Source organism: Peromyscus leucopus, chromosome 7, assembly GCF_004664715.2.
Source record: "Peromyscus leucopus breed LL Stock chromosome 7, UCI_PerLeu_2.1, whole genome shotgun sequence".
NCBI lineage: Eukaryota > Metazoa > Chordata > Mammalia > Rodentia > Cricetidae > Peromyscus > Peromyscus leucopus.
This window is the reverse complement of record NC_051069.1, coordinates 111546644-111558504: the sequence shown is the minus strand read 5'-3', so window position 1 is coordinate 111558504 and position 11861 is coordinate 111546644. Positions and strand designations below refer to the sequence as shown.

The 11861-nt window shown below is 48.0% G+C and overlaps 1 non-coding gene and 1 pseudogene across 1 annotated transcript; one reads left to right on the top strand and one right to left on the bottom strand.

The window, feature by feature from the left end:
- Window positions 1-5720: 5720 nt before the first annotated feature.
- On the bottom strand, window positions 5721-10197 carry LOC114707673 (annotated as a pseudogene).
- Window positions 10198-11754: 1557 nt separating this feature from the next.
- On the top strand, window positions 11755-11861 carry LOC114707695. The gene has a single exon (XR_003736691.1). It is a non-coding gene; the product is annotated as a U6 spliceosomal RNA (small nuclear RNA).

The window sequence follows — 11861 nt, the reverse complement described above, 5'->3', positions numbered from 1 at the left end:
ATACTGTAAATGTAATCTATGAATACCACAAATGTGATTAATATCATGAGTATAAGTAATGAATATCATGAGTGTAATTTAAAAAATAAATTTAAAAAATGTGATTTGTATGTTAATAAATAAATTTGCCCGGGGGTCAGAGCTATTAGCAAGCCATAGTGAAAGCCGGGCAGTGGTGGCACACGCCTTTAATCCCAGCACTTGGTAAGCAGAGCTAGGTAGATCTCTGTGTGTTCAAGGATACAGCCAGCATTGGAGACACACGCCCTTAATCTCAATACCAACCATAGAAGACCTGGAAGTCTGTACAGAAAGGCAGTGACTGGGAGGTCATGTGGTTGGGTTTACAACCAATGAGAAGGCAGAACAGAAACTCTATTAAAAAAAAAAAGACACACAGGAAGTAGGTCTCTTTCGGAGAGGTAGGATAACAGCAACAGTGAAGGGTAAGGTGTTTAGCTCTTAGCTATTGCTCTGACCTCTTGGCCTTCATCACTGTATTGTCTCTGGGTTTCTTATTTAATAAGATTGTTACATCTACATATAATTATAGTTTTCCTTAGTTATGATAAAAGGTAAATTAAATATAAAACTTTAGACTCACAAAGATAAAATAGATGATAAAATATTTTCTCTAATTTTGTCAAATACAAAAGACTAGATATTATAACTGTAATTCTTATTTGATAATCGTTTTGTTATATATAATTTTACTATGTTAAAATGAAAAACTTAATTTTACTATGTTAAAATGAAAAGGAAATGCTGTGGGACAGTATCTTTCTGTATGCTGTGAATATATGTTGCTCCCATTGGTTAATAAATAAAGCTACTTTGGCCTATGGTAAGCCAAGATAAGAGCCAGGTGGGAAACCTAGCAAACAGACAGGGAGAAGAAGGGCAGAGTCATGGGAGACACCATCCAGCTGCCCAAGGAACAAGATGGCAGCAGACCAGTAATGCCACAGCCATGTGGTAAAATATAGATTTTTTTTTTTTTTTTTTTTTTTTTTGGTTTTTCGAGACAGGGTTTCTCTGTGTAGCTTTGCGCCTTTCCTGGAGCTCACTTGGTAGCCCAGGCTGGCCTCGAACTCACAGAGATTCACCTGGCTCTGCCTCCCAAGTGCTGGGATTAAAGGTGTGTGCCACCAATGCCCGGCAAATATAGATTAATAGAAATGTGTTAATTTAAGATGTCAGAGCTAGCTGGGCTTTGGTAGCACACACCTTTAACCTTTAATCCCAGCACTCAGGAGGCAGAGCCAGGCGGATCTCTGTGAGTTTGAGGCCAACCTGGGCTACAGAGTGAGTTCCAGGAAAGGTGCAAAGCTACACAGAGAAACTCTGTCTCGAAAAAACCAAAAAAAAAAAAAAAAAAAAAAAAAAAAAAAAAAAGATGTCAGAGCTAGCTAGCAATAATATAGACCAAACAGTTTGTAATTAATGATAAGCCTCTGAGTGATTATTTTATATAAAAAAAATGGCTGCTGCCTGGGCAGGACCAGGTGGAACTGAGAAATGTCAGTCTACAGATTTTATTTTCTCCTGTTAGATTGGGAGTGGACCAGGAACATATAGGAAAGAAACAAGAACATGCCTCGACCTCAATTGATGCATACCAGCAGTTCTTCCTGGGTCCATGCTGGGACTCAGGGAAAGGACCAGGAAGGAGACACAAGCTGGGGCAAGAGTGCTATGAGGGCTGATGACCAGCAAGTCGGTTAGTGTTTCAGCTCCTAGTTGCCCTCACATGGGGAACAGAAAGCAAGCAGGAAAGTTTATAGGGCTGAAGAATTACGGGGACACAGAGAATCTCCAGTTCCTCTTTTTTAAAAGATGTATTTATTTATTTATTATCTATACAGTGTTCTATTTGCATGTGTCCTTGTAGGCCAGAAGAGGGCACCAGATCTCATTACAGGTGGTTGTGAGCCACTATGTGGGTGCTGGGAATTGAACTCAGGACCTCTGGAAGAACAGCCAGCGCTCTTAACCGCTGAGCCATCTCTCCAGCCCTCCAGTTCCTCTTTGACAAGGTAGATGCTGGTACAGTGAGCAAAGCGTTTCACATCTCAGTGTCTGGAACATTTGCCCACAGCTTCACAGGGAAACTGAGCTCCAGGCCCTGGTCTCTGGCCCCCTGAAGCCCTAACGCCAGTCCATGGATGGCCTTGCCAAGCATGACTGGCAGGAAACATATCCAGTGCTCCTTGTTCCACCCACAGCACCCCAAAGGGCATTTAGCCCCATCTAGCCCCTGACATTCAAGAGAAGCAGACTGTCCTGTAATAGAAACAAGAGGAGGAAAACCTTACTGTGGAAATGGGAAATCGAGATTGTGCACTATGTTATGGGAGTCTGGGGTTTTACAGGGCTGGAATGGGGAAGGATCTATTGGGGTGGAAACCTCCCAAACTGCCATATGTTAAAACAATGTTAATTCCCCAGTGTTGAGACAGTTCTGTTTGATCCCCGACCCACGTGCACTATCTCTAGAAGCTCGAGGCACTGAGGAAGCGGGGTAACTGAATTTTAACACTGCCTAACATTGCCCTTGACTTCTGTATACTCCTGTGCTTGCTTGCTTCCTTCCTCTCACCTGAACTTTCGGTCTCAGCAGGAGTGTTCCAGCAGAGGCCCACCCACCTGTCCAGAACTTTCCTCTCCAGGACTGAAAATTCCTCTGTAACTCAGTTTTCCAGAAATTCCCACAATACTTCTGACAGCTCCAATGAGATTTTACCTCTGCACCCTTCATTGGCTAAGGAGGACCCCTGCTCTCAGGTGTCAGAACCCACTACAGCCTCAGGAACTAAAGGGTCTCATTCATAGCCAAAGAGAGCTATGGAGCCTATGACCAAGAAGTCCAGCAGTGTGAGGATGACATCTGGGAGCAGTCAACAGGACCAGGTAAGACACACTGGTGTAGGTCAATCCCTGACCCCCAGAGGAGGTGCTCGTAGTCCTAGGGGAGTTCTGAGGGAACAGAAACAAACCCTCCTTTGTTGGGGTGTTTGTTCTGTTTTGCTTGGGTCGGTTGAAGAAAGAGAGCACTCCAAGATGAAATTTTTTTTCAGAGCTGAGGACCGAACCCAGGGCCTTGCGCTTGCTAGGCAAGCACACTCCCACTGAGCTAAATCCCCACCCCCACCCCCAAGATGAAATTTTAAGGCCTGTGTGTTTTCTGAGTAAAGCATTTCCTTATACCAAGACCCTAACTAATCTATTGTCTCTCTAAAGGAAAGCATAACAGGCCCTCATGACTTTAGTCCTTTACTGTGTATTCTTTGCAATACACAATAATCCAAGAGCCTCAGGTGTGCCAGAGGAGTCTTGTGACCAAAATCATAAAAAGGCTGCAACTCCCCTTAAAAAAAAACAATTCTACAAATCATGGGAAACAATCACTGTTTTCCACAAAGATTCTTTACTATTTTTCGAAATGATTTTTCAAGGTCAAAGTACTTCTAGAAAACAACTGGAGGGAAAAGCGGCTAGCTAAAGAAACCCACTCTGGCCGGGCGGTGGTGGCGCACGCCTTTAATCCCAGCACTCGGGAGGCAGAGCCAGGCGGATCGCTGTAAGTTCGAGGCCAGCCTGGGCTACCAAGTGAGCTCCAGGAAAGGCGCAAAACTACGCAGAGAAACCATGTCTCGAAAAACCAAAACAAAAAAAAAAAAAAAGAAAGAAAGAAACCCACTCTGACCCTGGAGCCCAGAAACAGGGAAAGAAACACAGCCTAGATCTGGGACCAGAGCCAGAGAAAGAAACATTTTATCCCCAAACCCAGAACCCAAGAATGCTCTGACTCTGAAACCAGTACCAAAGAAACATACTTTGTCCCTAGAATCAGAACCAGTGAAGGAAATATGCCCTGATCTTAGAATTTAGAGTTTAAAAAAAAATCTAAGAAAGACCAGTGAAAGAAACAACAGTTTGGCTCTGAAATCAGGCCCATTTCTGCCCCAGCCAACTGAGCAGTTAAATCAACCAATCACAGAGCAGGAAAAGAAACACAGCCTGGATCTGGGACCTGAGCCAAGAAAGAAACACTTTATCCCCAAACCCAGAACCAAGGAAACATGCCCTGACTCTGAAACCAGTACCAAAGAAACACACTTTGTCCCCAGAATCAAAGCCATTGAAAGAAATATGCCTTGGTCTTAGAATTAGAGTCAAAAAGCTAAGAAAGGCCAGTGAAACACAGTTTGGCTCTGAAATCAGGGCCATGTCTGCCCCTAACTGTGGTATTCTAATTGTACTGAAATGTGATTTTGATTGTATGTTAATAAATAAAGTTGCCCGGGGGTCAGAGCTATTAGAGCCATAGACAGAGTGTGGCGGTGGTGGCGCACGCCTTTAACCCTATAGATCTCTGTGTATTCAGGGATACAGCCAGCATTGGAGACATATGCCTTTAAGACCTGAAGGGCTGTACATACTGACAGTGATGAGGCAGTCACGTGTTTTGGTTTACAACCAATGAGAAGGCAGAATGACTATGAACCGACTTACACACAGGGAAATAGCTCTCTTTCAGGAAGCTAAGACCACCTCAGGAGGAAGGGTGAGATTTTAGCTCTGAGCTCTGATCTCTTGGCTTTCTCTTTTATATTGGTTCTGTGTTTCTTATTTAATAAGACGGTTGGTTACATCTACACCTAACCCACAAAACTAACCAATCCCTGAACAGAAAAACTAACCAATTACTGGACAGAAAATCTCCCTGGAGAAACTCTGCCCCTGAGAGATCCTATATAAACCACCCCACCTGTTCAGCTGGTGGCTGTTCTTTCCCACCCTAGTAGAGGCAGCCACTCTCTTGGACTCCTCCTTCCCAAATAAATCTTTCTCAAATGAGTTTTGGGTGTGAAGATCTTCATTTTTTGGTGCAGAGAAGAAGAACCTTGCTAAGACGTCCCTTAGGGGGCTGAACAAGGCAGAGTAGAAAAAGTTACAAATTTTTGCTGGACCCAGAGGAGATTGCTACATTTCTGCAGGGGTTTCCCCTTTAGCAGAGTAAAGCAAAAGAAGCAACATCTCAGCTGGAGAAAAAGCAGAGCTCTGCTGCTGGGAAGCCCCCTTAAGTGGGGGCTGAACAAAGCTCAGCGGTAGCTGCTTTCCAGGAGAGGAGCAGGACTGCTATATCCTGCCGGAACACCAGGTATACCCTGACTCAGGTCGGGATACCTTTCCCTCCAGAGCTGAGCTGTGTTAGCAGCTCCAGGCTTGGCTCTCCCCGACAGTCAGGATGCCTTCCCCTCCAAGGTTGAGCGGCCTCATTGCAGTTCTAGCTGTCAGAGCTGTCCTAGTAGCTCGAGGTATTTGTGATACCTTTCCCTCTAGAGCTGAGCTGCCCTAGCAGCTCCACTTGCCAGAGCTGTCCTAGAAGCTCAAGGTTTCACCTGACTCCTGAACAGTCAGGATACCTTTCCCCTAGAGTTGCAACATACTCGCCTACAACAACTTTTACCCTAAAATGTTTACCCTAGATATAGTAACTCTGCTAGATCCCTACAAGATTCCTTCCATCATGAACTCTGGATTTCTACCTAGAACAGGTAGGGATAAAGCTACAGATAAAGAAAAGGAAAAGTATGTAGAGAAAAAGGCAGAAATAATGGCACTCACATTGTGGGCTGGGGAAAATTTAGGCAATCAGAAACCCAAAACTGTTAGAGTCGGCGCTGACAACAGAAGCTTCACTCCGATATCGAGTCACTCAGAAGCAGTTTATTGTACGTGTGCACACGGGTCAACAGTGTGGTCAGTATAGAAGCAACAATTTTCCTTTAGAGCAGCACAAAGTCCTCCTTCTTAGTCCGCGTCTATTCTGCAAGGCTACCTCTGACAGGGAGGTTAAGGATTTTTTCAAGGCAGTTATAGACGTTTCTATTGCCCTCAGATCTTGTTGTATTGCAGCTTCCAAGATCCCCAGCTGTCTAGGACCCTCCACCAGAGCTGCAGTTCCAGTCCCAACCCCTGCCAATATACCAGCCCCTAATAGGACTGCCAGGGTGATGCTGACAGGCTCTCGTTTGAACTGAGCTCTGCCCAGAAAATGTCCCTCAAATTCTTCTGTTGAATAATAAACTAACCTTGGGTAAATCTGAACTAATACACAGAAATCCTTAGAGATGTTAAAACTAGCAACTGAGACACACGGTGTGATCCCAGTATTGCATGCCCAATATAGACCTGATGATGGGACTATGTATTTGGAAGTGTCAGACGAGGACACTGTCACCTTGTGTGCACAGAGCTGTTTCTTTAGCTCAGGGGAGTGCCCCAGGCATGTTCCTGACCCAGTCACCTCGGGCAGAGTCAGCATGTGCCTTGTGCCCCAGTTGTAGCTATCGGAGGTGGTATAGGTAAAACTCCTGTTAACCGCTATACCTTCATAGTATGGGGGGCTTGCTTGGAGACAAATCCAACAGGATTCAGTGAGATTGGGCTGAGTAGAGTTAAGGGCTTGATACCCCCCTTCAACCAGGTCTATCAACCGTTCTCTTGACCCAGGTAGGGTGGGATCTGCAACAGCCGGAGTGGTCAGTGGGAAAGTGGAGGGGTTTTGATAGGTCGGATTAGGTGGGGGGACCTGTCTTAGGGGCACCCGTTAGTTTTTCTTGGGAGGAGGGGCTCTCTGGTCCTGCAACACTTTATTAGGGCCTACTGGTTGAGGGTCTACATTTATCACTAACCTGATTTTGAACAGGACTCCTGGATCATAGGCCGTTTGGTGATATACCCTCAGGCCCCATAGTCTACCCTTTATCCAATCCCTTGATGCTTTTCCGGTCTGGGTGAATGTGATGTTCAAGGGGTTGCAGGCAAACGCTGTGCACGGTCCCGACCCGTAGCATAGGGTCGTGACTGTCTTAGGTTTGCTCTGGCAGTAATCTTGTGACAGTGGAAGTTCATCCCCACTTGCCTCCCTCTTTACTTGTATCAGATCCCAGGATGAGCTCGGCTTCCACCAAGCATCCCCCGTAGTTTTACATCCCCAGGCTTTACAATAATAACTTTCATGTTGCCCACAAGTGCGCGCCTGTGCCCTGCTCCTCCCGTCCCTTGGACATACATAGAACGGTCTCTTTCTTAGGGCTGCTCGGGCCCTTGGGTCTCTGCACCCTGCTGGATAACGTGAACAGGGGCAGCGTCCACTTTGGGTGCACACTTCTGGTTCACCTGGGTTGGCCGGATCGGTGGTGGGAATGTCAAAGTCTTCTGCCCCGGCCAACATGTGGCAAAGGTCAGGGTCTAGGGCAGGCCACCAAGTCCAAAGGGGGTGCCAACCGTTTTTTTTTTTTTTTTCAAATCACATCCCCTTCCCCCGACAGTACTTGCCACGTCTGGCTCACAGGTTGGTGTGGGTTAGTTCGGCCGGTCTCTATGTCGGATCCGAAGCTTGAGAGGATTATCAGTCCGCTCCACAATCCAGTCTGAATCCATGTCTGGAGCGGGAACAGGCTTGAGATGGGAGCCATGAATCCACGCAGTGATTCCGTCCACCTTAACCGCCGTCGGGGTGGTCAACAGAATTTGATAGGGACCCTTCCACCGGGGTTCCAGGGTCTGATGCTGGTGCCGGCGGACATATACGAAGTCCCCTACATGGAACCGGTGGGCAGGACCATCTCCACTGGGCTGGTACGCGGCAGACAACTGTCTCCACAGGGTGTGCTGGACGACCGCCAAAGCTTGCAGTCTGTCAGATAGGAAGGAAGGCATGATTTTCCCTTGCTGGAAGGTTAGGTCCTTAACTGGGGGTGCACAACCAAAGAGCAATTCGAATGGGGTTAGGCCTTTAAGGGAAGGGGTATTCCTAGCCCTAAAGAGGGCATATGGTAGGAGCATCGTCCAATCTCTAGAGCCAGTCTCCATGGTCAATTTGGTTAGGGTCTCCTTAATTGTTTTATTTATTCTTTCTACTTGTCCTGAACTCTGGGATCTGTAAGCACAATGCAGTTTCCAATCAATCCCCAGTACCTTGGCCAGTCCCTGACTCACCTGGGCCACGAATGCTGGGCCATTATCTGACCCGATTACCTGAGGCAGTCCAAATCGTGGGAAGATTTCCTAAAGTCCACTTCCCAGTGCTGGCCCGGTCGACTCCCTCGGAGTCTCTTTCCAGGAGCCAACCGACCAGGGTATGCATTAACCTGCTGGCAGGCTCGGCAGCCTGCCACCACTTCCTCTGCCATCCGCTTCCTTTCAGACGGGGAGTGGGTTTTATTCTCTGCTGTGAGTTGGACTAACTTCGGGCTACCCAGATGGGTCAACTTGTGGATTCGTTCCAGAGTGTCCTTCAGAGTCTCAGGGGCCAGAGGCTCTTCAGAGACTGGGCTTTTAGGGGGTGACAGGTGGACTGTCAGGTGTCTGATGCCTCGGAGAGCTGCTTCCCTTGCTTTCTGGTCAGCCTTCCGGTTCCCAACCACAACTGGGGAGTCGCCCTTCTGGTGTCCTGGGCAATGTTGGTCCCAGAGGAAAGCGGCCTCCTCCTCCTCGTCCCCGTGGCCCCGGCCCGTCTCTTACCTCGGCTGCAAGAATCCGTGTCAAATCCCAATTTTGGCGTTTTTGTCGTTGTTTTTCTTTTTCTTCTCTTTCTTTAGTCGAATCTCTTTTTCTTCCGCATTCTCTCGTTTATAGTAGACCTTTTCTGCCTCTTTAACCAGATCTCTCAGGCTCAGCCCTTGCAATCCATCTAATCTCTGCAACTTCCGCCGTATATCTGTGGCAGACTATCCTATAAAGGCCATACTCACTGCTCCCCTCAATTCCTCTGACTGTGGGTCAAAGGGGGTATACCTTCTATATGCCTCCATGAGTCTCTCAAGGAAGGCAGAGGGGGTTTCTTCAGGCCTTTGAAGAACCTCACCTACCTTAGCCAAATTAGTGGGCCTTCTGGCCGCTGCACGGAGACCCGCCATTAGAGTCTGGCGATAGAGGGACAGATGCTCCCTACCTTCTGGAGTGCTCGGGTCCCAGGCCGGACGTCTCAAGGGGAAACGCTCATCAATGAGATTGGGGAGCTGGGTTGGCCGTCCGTCTGGTCCAGGGACTAACTTCCTAGCCTCCAGGAGGATGCGTTCCCTTTCTTCTGTGGTGAAAAGGACCCCCAGAAGTTGCTGACAATCGTCCCACGTAGGCTGGTGGGAATACATGATGGACTCTAGGAGCCCGGTTAGTCGGGTGGGATCTTCAGAAAAGGGTGGATTATTATTTTTCCAGTTATATAAATCTGAGGAAGAGAACGGCCAATATTGGAGGGCAGGCATGTCTCCCCCAGCCCCATCCTCAATGGTTCCCCCAATGGGGCGCAGGGGCAGTGTGACTGCCGGTGGGACCTCATCATGAGGGTGTGCCCTCCTTTGCCGGGTGCCCTGTGCTGGCCCTGAGGGGGAGACCAGAGTCGGTCCGGAGTCTGCCCCTGCTGGCTGTGGCGGCAGTCTGTAGGGCGGCGGGGGATCTAGATCAAGAGAAATGAGGTCAGCCTGTGACTCCGGCAGGGGTGCAGGTGTCGGGGTTAATGGAGAAGACTTAGGCAGTTCAGGGGTTTTGGATAGAAGGAGGGGGGTTTGGTCAGTTGGTGGTGCAGACGGGCCGACCTGAAACGACCGGACCCACTTAGGTGGGGTCCAGCACCAAGTCCTCCCAGACCCAGATGTAGGCTTGCTGGTCCGGGTGTCCATGGGAGCCTGGAATAAAGATTTTCTGTTTAACTGCCCTAACAACATTCAGATCAAAAGTGCCATCAGCGGGCCACCCCACGCCAAAGGTGGGCCACTCAGATGAACAGAAAGTCTGCCACTTTCCTTTCTTCACTCGAACCGCCAGGTTTGAGACTCGGGCCGATACTTCTGACCAGTGGGCGAGGGTAAGAGAGAGGGGTGTAGAGGCAGTCTGGCCCATACCGAACAGGCAAAACAAAACACCGAATGACACGAACAAACTCACAACACACAGAGACAGGACAAGCCGGCAAAATGGTATAGAAAATGAAACCAAAAGATGATCTAGTGGCCCGGGCCTCTTAAAAAGTCTCCTAGGCAAGAGGGTATCCGAAGGGGTCCCTTTTACAGGGTCCCCACACTCTAGAGCGTCCTCCAGAGTTGCAGCCTGTGGGTTCTGGACACGTCTGTCCCCCACTGTCCGGGTGTCCTCACGGGCAGCCCGGACAGCCGCTCACCCTCCCAAGCCGACTCACCACCAGACGTGAAGATTATCTCGGTGGAACCTCCAAAATGTTAGAGTCGGCACTGACAACAGAAGCTTCACTCTGATATCGAGTCACTCAGAAGCAATTTATTGTACGTGTGCACACGGGTCAACAGTCAAGCTGAGGACTGAAGACCCCGAAGCTCCAGCTTGTAGGCTTTTTATAGGGCAGTTTCATATGGGTGGGGTAGAGGGGTTACTCAGGGTTCAGTCGGCTAGCTGAGTCTTAGGGGTCTGGGTGGTTTTGGGTGGGTAACAGCAGTTTCTGGGAAATCTTGAGTACATCTCGTGGTTTTTGCAGAACAGCTTATTTGTGCAAGGTGGTAGGGCTATGGGCAAGCTTTGCACCTGCAAGAGCTGTGGTTTTTGCTCAAGCAGAAGCATTTTTTTAGCAAGAATATAGTTCCTTTTAACTCTTCAAAACAAGGGAGGATGATGGAGGCCATTACACAGGGGCCATTGTACTTGCTGCAAGGGAAAAAGGATACTTGGAGAATGAATGCCCCAGGAAGAGGGTGCCAAAGGCCAAGGAAGATAAACCCCAAAAGGAAAAAAGTAAGGCCTCTACAGTAGCCTCAGTGAAAAAAGTCCCCACTGAGGGCTGAGCTGCCACCTCAGAGACCTGACTCAGACTGAAGCAAGTGGGCTCAATCAAGAACAGCCACGAGTCCACGGTAAAACAGTTATCAGGGCCTAAGATGGACTTTGTCCTGGACAAAGGAGCAGCCATCTCAATGGTAACCTTTACCAGAGAGAAGCTCACCACTGACCATTATTGGACCTATCAGGGCCACTTGAGAAACACTGATTCTGCAAGCCATGGGACTGCTCAATGGGAGGCCATCATGTTAGGCACCGATTTTTATTGTTGGTTTTTCTTTTTGCTCTTCTTTGGGGGGCCCACCACTCAGTTCCCAAAAAAATCACACAAAGAGGCTTATTATTACTTATGAATGCCCAGCCTTAGCTTGGCTTAGTTTCTAGTCAGCTTTCCTTAAATTAACCCGTCTATCTTTTGCCTCTGGGCTTTTCCTGTTCTCTAACTTCTGCAAATCTTACTCTTACTCCATGGCTTGCTGGTTGTGTAGCTGGGTGGCTGGCCCCTGATGTCCTCCCCTTCTCTGGCTCCTAGGTCTTAGATCCCTCCTACCAGTTTTCTCCCTGTATATCTTCTCTCTGCCTGCCAGCCCACCCTTCCTTTTTCCTCCCTGGCTATTGGCTAGTTCTTTATTAGACCATCAGCTGTTTTACACAGGCACAGTAACACAGCTTCACTGAGTTAAACAAAAGTAACACACCTTAAAATACTATACACAAACTGGGCAGTGGTGGTGCAGGCCTTTCTTTAATCCCAGCACTCAGGAGGCAAAGACAGGCAGATCTCAGTGAGTTCAAGGCCAGCCTGGTCTACAAAGTAAGTTCCAGGACTGTTACAGAGTAACCTTGTCTTGAAAAACCAAAAAAAAAAAAAAAAAAAGTTAAAGGAGACAGACACGAGGAAATAAACAGAGTGCCAACTATTAAGAGTAAGTTTCCGTGCTCGCTTTGGCAGCACACACACTAAAACTGGAGCGATACAGAGAAGATTAGCATGGCCCCTGCGCAAGGATGACAGGAAAATTCGTGAAGCGTTCCACATTTTA